Source organism: Eptatretus burgeri, chromosome 1, assembly GCF_056783735.1.
Source record: "Eptatretus burgeri isolate ZD-2024b chromosome 1, Ebu_testis_v1, whole genome shotgun sequence".
In the NCBI taxonomy this organism is placed as follows: Eukaryota; Metazoa; Chordata; class Myxini; order Myxiniformes; family Myxinidae; genus Eptatretus; species Eptatretus burgeri.
The window spans coordinates 15,666,238-15,674,455 of record NC_140961.1 but is presented as its reverse complement, the minus strand read 5'-3'; the positions used below and the strand labels follow the sequence as shown (position 1 = coordinate 15,674,455).

Sequence of the window (8,218 nt, the reverse complement as noted above, 5' to 3'; positions counted from 1 at the left end):
GATCGAATAATGAAAGGAGATCATACAAAAAGGAGAAATGTAGTGTAAAATAAAATTGCACATTTTCAGCAAGCCAGCTACCGTCTGACACATCATAGAACAACGTGGGGCCAACGCAGGAGAGTTGCCCCTGAACTTTGTTCAAGTCGATGGATATGCAGTATTCAGTGACAGTGCAAATATTGTGGAACACTTGCCAAGTGGCTTAAGCACCCAAACGAAATGGTTGATAAGGAATGGCTGGCTTGGTAAGCAATTAGAGATTGGCAATTGGTCATGTTTAACACCTCCGTGAGATGCGCAAATTGTGAAACAATGTCCGAATTGGACACATTAATACTTTTTTAGCATCGGAACTGCTGCCAAGTTCAACTCTGGAGCTTAAATTTTGAAATTTGGTTTTGTTTAAGAGATTCTAGAGCTTATGGCATGTGCAGAAATTAAAGAAAGGCACGAATGCTGGCATCTCCAGGCATTTATAAACATTGTAACGTATCCAGTGATTTGTAGGTATGATGATCAGGCATTCGATGATACGAGTGAGGAAAGTGAAAAAAAAAACTTTATGGTAAAGAAATTGTTGTGGCCTGTTCCAAGCCAAGGCATTGTTGAGCAGGCCCCCAAAAAAGGGTGGCTTAAGAGTCTTGCGAGCTGACAGAGGGCTGACCAAGATGGCATGCCGACATCTTGGTCAGGCTCATTTTGGTTTTTCGTGATGAGCACCCCCAAATTATCTTCAAAATGGGTGTTTGAATTTAACCAAACACCCAGTTTTCATTCATGCACTCCCTTGGAGTTCCCATGGTTTGAATGCAAAGTTTGGGGCTGCTCGGTTTCATGGTTTTGGAGTTATGGAGGAGACGGACGGATGGACGGACTGACGCACACTGGCAACGTGACTACATTGAGACCTCTAAATTTGACCTTTCGAGCTTGCAGACCATTAAACCTTTAGACCTTTATGGCGAGGGTCATACAGAAAGTGCAATGTGCTTGAATACATGGATGTGCACGAAGTCGAGAAATTTCAGAATTTCAGTTTTCAAGCACAAATTATACAATGAAATTTCAGATATAAACAAATCAACTCTCTTCAAGTCTAAAACCCTTTGTAATACCTGCCTGCCCTTTATGAAGTGTTCTAATAAACCAATTATAGCCATAATGGAATCAGCAAGTTTGCTGGCTCGCAAGTGTTGTAATTGAGTGTGGTACTAAGTGTGAGAATGGTGTGGGTAAATGCGAGGATGGTGTGAGGATGGTGTTGGTAAGTGTGAGGATGGTACGAGTAAATGTGAGGATGGTACGATTAAATGTGAGGATGGTGTGAGGATGGTATGTGTAAATGTGAGGATGGTGTTGGACTTTGTGTGTGGGGATAACACAGACACTACATACTGCTGTACATGTTATTATTGCTGTCCATTTTATAATAGTTACCCACATAATCGACAAGATAATTAATCGTGCAATTAAAATAAATACTTTCTTTTAAGTACAGAAACAAGTAATAAAACACTTTTATTCATGTAAAAGGATGTAGGGATGGTCACACTAAACTATCATGTGGAACCGTCCCTACATCCTTCTTTGAATAATGGTTGTTCCCTGACCCTGCATCCATTTACAGTGAATGTTGATTGTTTCCTTGTGTGAATGTGACTAGTGAAATATCAAATTGTTGTAACGTGCGCTTGCACGCACACGTGCTCACATGCACACGCGCTCACATGCACACGCACGCACACACACGGATGGTTTCACATGATAATTTATTGTGATCGTCCCAACCTTGTTCACATACTTTTTGGTGCACCATACCTACATTAAAAACGTTTTTATAACTTGTATACTTTCAGTCAGTTCTATTTTTTTTCGGTGAAAATACTAATTGATTACTTGGACAAGTTGGGCCAAACAGACACTTTTAGTCAGTGATATTTCTTAATATAATTATGAGGGGATGATTCTCTTCGTCGGTTTGTCTGGCATGGGCTCGAGCAAATAAAAGCATGGCATGAGATAAATACAGGTGTGTGGCATGAATGGGGAGGCAATCAATCCAGCCAAGTGTGGCACAAGCAGCAGAGTGTGATCAATCCACGTGAGTATGTGAGGAGCAATAGAGCGTGATCAATCCATGTGAGTGTGGCTGATGCAGCAGAGTGTGTGATCAACCTCGGTGTATGTGGAAGGAGTGGCTGAGCATGATCAATCCAGGTGAGAATAGTATGAGGGGAAAAGTGCCAACAATTCAGGTGTGGATTGTGCGGTGGATCACTCGAGGTGTGTGTCGCAAAAGAGAGGATGAAATGAATTCAGGTGTGTGTAGCAAGAGGGAGGATGACATCAATTCAGGTGTGTGTGGCATGAGGGCGAAACAATCCAGGTGAGTGTAGCATGACAGCGAACAATCCAAGTGAGTGTAGCATGAGAGTGAACAATCCAGGTGAGTGTAGCATGAGAGCGAACAATCCAGGTGAGTATAGCATGAGAGCGAAAAATCCAGGTGAGTGTAGCTAGAGCGGAACAATTCAGGTGAGTATGGCACGAGTGTGAACAATCCAGGTGAGTATGGCACGAGTGCGAACAATTCAGGTGAGTATGGCACGAGTGCGAACAATTCAGGTGAGTATGGCACGAGTACGAACAATCCAGGTGAGTATGGCACGTGTGCGAACAATCCAGGTGAGTATGGCACGAGTGCGAACAATCCAGGTGAGTATGGCACGAGTGCACATAATCCAGATGAGGGTGGCATGAGAGTGGGCAGTCCAGGTGAGTGTGGCACGAGCACGGACAATCCAAGTGTGTATAAAGGAAAACGTGATATATCCAGGTGAGTGTAAATGAAAGCGATAAATCCAGGTGAGTGTAGTGGAAAGTGAGAAAGCTATCAATCCAGGTGAGTATTGCAGAAATTGATCAATCCAGGTGAGTATTGTGGAAATTGATCAATCCAGGTGAGTATTGTGGAAATTGATCAATCCAGGTGAGTACAGCAGAAAGTGAGAAAGCTATCAATTCAGGTGAATATTGCAGAAATTGATCAATCCAGGTGAGTATAGCAGAAAGTGAGAAAGCTATCAATCCAGGTGAGTACAGCAGAAAGTGAGAAAGCTATCAATTCAGGTGAATATTGCAGAAATTGATCAATCCAGGTGAGTATTGTGGAAAGTGAGAAAGCTATCAATCCAGGTGAGTATTGCAGAAATTGATCAATCAAGGTGAGTATTACGGAAATTGATCAATCCAGGTGAGTATTGTGGAAATTGATCAATCCAGGTGAGTATAGCAGAAAGCGAGAAAGCTACCGATACAGGTGAGTATTGCGGAAATTGATCAATTCAGGTGAGTATAGCAGAAAGCAATCAATACAGGTGAGAATAGCAGAAAGCGATAAATGCAGGTGAGTATAGTGGAAAGCGATCAATACAGGTGAGTATAGTGGAAAGCGATCAATGCAGGTGAGTATAGTGGAAAGCGATGAATACGGGTGAGTATATCAGAAAGCGGTCAATGCAGGTGAGTATCGTGGAAAGTGATCAATACAGGTGAGGATAGTGGAAAGCGATCAATGCAGGTGAGTATAGTGGAAAGTGATCAATACAGGTGAGTATAGCAGAAAGCGATCAATACAGGTGAGTATAGTGGAAAGCGATCAATGCAGGTGAGTATTGTGGAAAGCGATCAATACAGGTGAGTATAGTGGAAAGCGATCAATGCAGGTGAGTATAGTGGAAAGTGATCAATACAGGTGAGTATAGTGGAAAGCGATCAATGCAGGTGAGTATAGTGGAAAGCGATCAATACAGGTGAGTATTGTGGAAAGCGATCAATGCAGGTGAGTATAGCAGAAAGCGATCAATACAGGTGAGTATAGTGGAAAGCGATCAATGCAGGTGAGTATATCAGAAAGCGATCAATGCAGGTGAGTATCATGGAAAGCGATCAATACAGGTGAGTATAGTGGAAAGCGATCAATCCAGGTGAGTATATCAGAAAGCGATCAATGCAGGTGAGTATCATGGAAAGCGATCAATACAGGTGAGGATAGTGGAAAGCGATCAATGCACGTGAGTAAAGTGGAAAGCGATCAATACAGGTGAGGATTGTGGAAAGCGATCAATGCAGTTGAGTATAGTGGAAAGCGATCAATACAGGTGAGAATAGCAGAAAGTGATAAATGCAGGTGAGTATAGTGGAAAGCGATCAATACAGGTGAGTATAGTGGAAAGCGATCAATGCAGGTGAGTATAGTGGAAAGCGATCAATACAGGTGAGTATTGTGGAAAGCGATCAATACAGGTGAGTATTGTGGAAAGCGATCAATGCAGGTGAGTATAGTGGAAAGCGATCAATACAGGTGAGTATAGCAGAAAGTGATCAATACAGGTGAGTATTGTGGAAAGCGATCAATACAGGTGAGTATAGTGGAAAGCGATCAATATACGTGAGTATAGCAGAAAGCGATCAATACAGGTGAGTATAGTGGAAAGCGATCAATGCAGGTGAGGATAGTGGAAAGCGATCAATGCACGTGAGTAGAGTGGAAAGCGATCAATACAGGTGAGTATTGCAGAAATTGATCAATCCAGGTGAGTACAGCAGAAAGTGAGAAAGCTATCAATTCAGGTGAATATTGCAGAAATTGATCAATCCAGGTGAGTATTGTGGAAAGTGAGAAAGCTATCAATCTCGGTGAGTACAGCAGAAAGTGAGAAAGCTATCAATCCAGGTGAGTATTGCAGAAATTGATCAATCCAGGTGAGTATTACGGAAATTGATCAATCCAGGTGAGTATTACGGAAATTGATCAATCCAGGTGAGTATAGCAGAAAGCGAGAAAGCTACCGATACAGGTGAGTATTGCGGAAATTGATCAATTCAGGTGAGTATAGCAGAAAGCAATCAATACAGGTGAGTATAGCAGAATTTAAGTGATCAATACAAGTGAGTATGATGGAAAGCGATCAATCCAGGTGAGTACAATAAAAAGCGATCAATACAGGTGAGTACAATAGAAAGCGATCAATACAGGTGAGTATAGTGGAAAGCGATAAATGCAGGTGAGGATAGTGGAAAGCGATCAATGCACGTGAGTAGAGTGGAAAGCGATCAATACAGGTGAGGATAGTGGAAGGAGATCAATGCAGGTGAGTATAGTGGAAAGCGATCAATGCAGGTGAGTAGAGTAAAAGCGATCAATGCAGGTGAGTATTGTGGAAAGCAATCAATGCAGGTGAGTGTAGTAGAAAGTGATCAATATGGGTGAGTATAGCAGAAAGCGATCAATGCAGTTGAGTATAGTGGAAAGCGATCAATGCAGTTGAGTATAGTGGAAAGCGATCAATGCGGGTGAGTAAAGTGGAAAGCGATCAATGCAGGTGAGTATTGTGGGAAAGCGATCAATACGGGTGAGTATAGTGGAAAGCGATCAATGCAGGTGAGTGTAGTGGAAAGCGATCAATCCAGGTGAGTATATCAGAAAGCGATCAATGCAGGTGAGTATCATGGAAAGCGATCAATACAGGTGAGGATAGTGGAAAGCGATCAATGCACGTGAGTAAAGTGGAAAGCGATCAATACAGGTGAGTATTGTGGAAAGCGATCAATACAGGTGAGTATAGTGGAAAGCGATCAATATACGTGAGTATAGCAGAAAGCGATCAATACAGGTGAGTATAGTGGAAAGCGATCAATGCAGGTGAGGATAGTGGAAAGCGATCAATGCACGTGAGTAGAGTGGAAAGCGATCAATACAGGTGAGTATTGCAGAAATTGATCAATCCAGGTGAGTACAGCAGAAAGTGAGAAAGCTATCAATTCAGGTGAATATTGCAGAAATTGATCAATCCAGGTGAGTATTGTGGAAAGTGAGAAAGCTATCAATCTCGGTGAGTACAGCAGAAAGTGAGAAAGCTATCAATCCAGGTGAGTATTGCAGAAATTGATCAATCCAGGTGAGTATTACGGAAATTGATCAATCCAGGTGAGTATAGCAGAAAGCGAGAAAGCTACCGATACAGGTGAGTATTGCGGAAATTGATCAATTCAGGTGAGTATAGCAGAAAGCAATCAATACAGGTGAGTATAGCAGAATTTAAGTGATCAATACAAGTGAGTATGATGGAAAGCGATCAATCCAGGTGAGTACAATAAAAAGCGATCAATACAGGTGAGTACAATAGAAAGCGATCAATACAGGTGAGTATAGTGGAAAGCGATAAATGCAGGTGAGGATAGTGGAAAGCGATCAATGCACGTGAGTAGAGTGGAAAGCGATCAATACAGGTGAGGATAGTGGAAGGAGATCAATGCAGGTGAGTATAGTGGAAAGCGATCAATGCAGGTGAGTAGAGTAAAAGCGATCAATGCAGGTGAGTATTGTGGAAAGCAATCAATGCAGGTGAGTGTAGTAGAAAGTGATCAATATGGGTGAGTATAGCAGAAAGCGATCAATGCAGTTGAGTATAGTGGAAAGCGATCAATGCAGTTGAGTATAGTGGAAAGCGATCAATGCGGGTGAGTAAAGTGGAAAGCGATCAATGCAGGTGAGTATTGTGGGAAAGCGATCAATACGGGTGAGTATAGTGGAAAGCGATCAATGCAGGTGAGTGTAGTGGAAAGCGATCAATCCAGGTGAGTATATCAGAAAGCGATCAATGCAGGTGAGTATCATGGAAAGCGATCAATACAGGTGAGGATAGTGGAAAGCGATCAATGCACGTGAGTAAAGTGGAAAGCGATCAATACAGGTGAGGATTGTGGAAAGCGATCAATGCAGTTGAGTATAGTGGAAAGCGATCAATACAGGTGAGAATAGCACAAAGTGATAAATGCAGGTGAGTATAGTGGAAAGCGATCAATACAGGTGAGTATAGTGGAAAGCGATCAATGCAGGTGAGTATAGTGGAAAGCGATCAATACAGGTGAGTATTGTGGAAAGCGATCAATACAGGTGAGTATTGTGGAAAGCGATCAATGCAGGTGAGTATTGTGGAAAGCGATCAATACAGGTGAGTATAGCAGAAAGCGATCAATACAGGTGAGTATAGCAGAAAGCGATCAATACAGGTGAGTATAGTGGAAAGCGATCAATGCAGGTGAGTATTGTGGAAAGCGATCAATACAGGTGAGTATAGTGGAAAGCGATAAATATACGTGAGTATAGCAGAAAGCGATCAATACAGGTGAGTATAGTGGAAAGCGATCAATGCAGGTGAGTATAGTGGAAAGCGATCAATACAGGTGAGTATAGTGGAAAGCGATCAATGCAGGTGAGTATAGTGGAAAGCGATCAATACAGGTGAGGATAGTGGAACACGATCAATGCAGGTGAGTATAGTGGAAAGCGATCAATACAGGTGAGTATTGTGGAAAGCGATCAATGCAGGTGAGTATAGTGGAAAGCGATCAATACAGGTGAGTATAGTGGAAAGCAATCAATACAGGTATAAAGTATAACAGAAAGCGATCGATCCCGTTGATGGCGAAGTGAGCGAGCAAGCACACCATCCTGGTTCAAGCAAACTCAGCACCATTCATATTTCACTCTCATTCACATCGATGCGGTCAGCACGAATGTCGGACATCCGACGAGATGCACCACCAAATCACGGCTCCCATCACCGAGGCGGCCTTGCCGATGCTCAAATTCACAGAACGCCGAAATATGGATGGTTGAGTGCGTGGCGTACCCAGGATATTGCAGTGCACGACGAGATCTCCCGGTGGTGGTCTCTCCCTGGACCCGCTCAGGAATTACTATGAATCCCACCGTTAACGTACCGGGCAATGAGAGAGGAAGAGTCTTGAGATAGTGCAGAGGATGCAGCGGCGCATGGATCGGAGAAGTCTCCACTGCAACGCGTGGGCTGGGCAGGACAGAGCGGAGGGAGGGAGAGTACACCACCACTGCCTGTAGGGAGGGGATGCCGGTAAGGATCCTAAGAGCGAGTGGGAAAACTCGTCGTCCCAGGTTTCTCTGAGGCTTTTCCGTCCCGATTAGACCCTTTTGTGATCGCAACACAGCGCGGTGCTCTCCTAGCCCCTGGATCCACATGATGTCCTGCCGTTGGTCCAGGCCTACCCCTTCCATTTTGATGTGCAAATGTCTCCACCAACCTCAAATTCGTTCTCATTCAATCCCACGGTTGCTAAATATGACCAATCTCAGGGAAATTACACGATGACATGCTGCAGGGATGGAGGGAGG

The 8,218-nt window shown here is 43.3% G+C and overlaps 1 protein-coding gene across 7 annotated transcripts in view; it reads right to left on the bottom strand.

Moving 5' to 3' along the window:
• Positions 1–7,906, bottom strand: part of LOC147033925 (janus kinase and microtubule-interacting protein 3-like) — a 150,638-nt gene extending 142,732 nt beyond the window's left edge. For 6 of the 7 annotated variants that reach the window (XM_085873216.1, XM_085873246.1, XM_085873236.1 and 3 more), the window contains exon 1: positions 7,701–7,891. The gene's annotated coding sequence lies outside the window, so the exon portion shown is untranslated. Of the gene's footprint in view, positions 1–7,700 lie in introns of all 7 variants that reach the window. The other variant, XM_085873225.1, reaches the window with a different exon arrangement.
• Between the last annotated feature and the right edge of the window lie 312 nt (positions 7,907–8,218).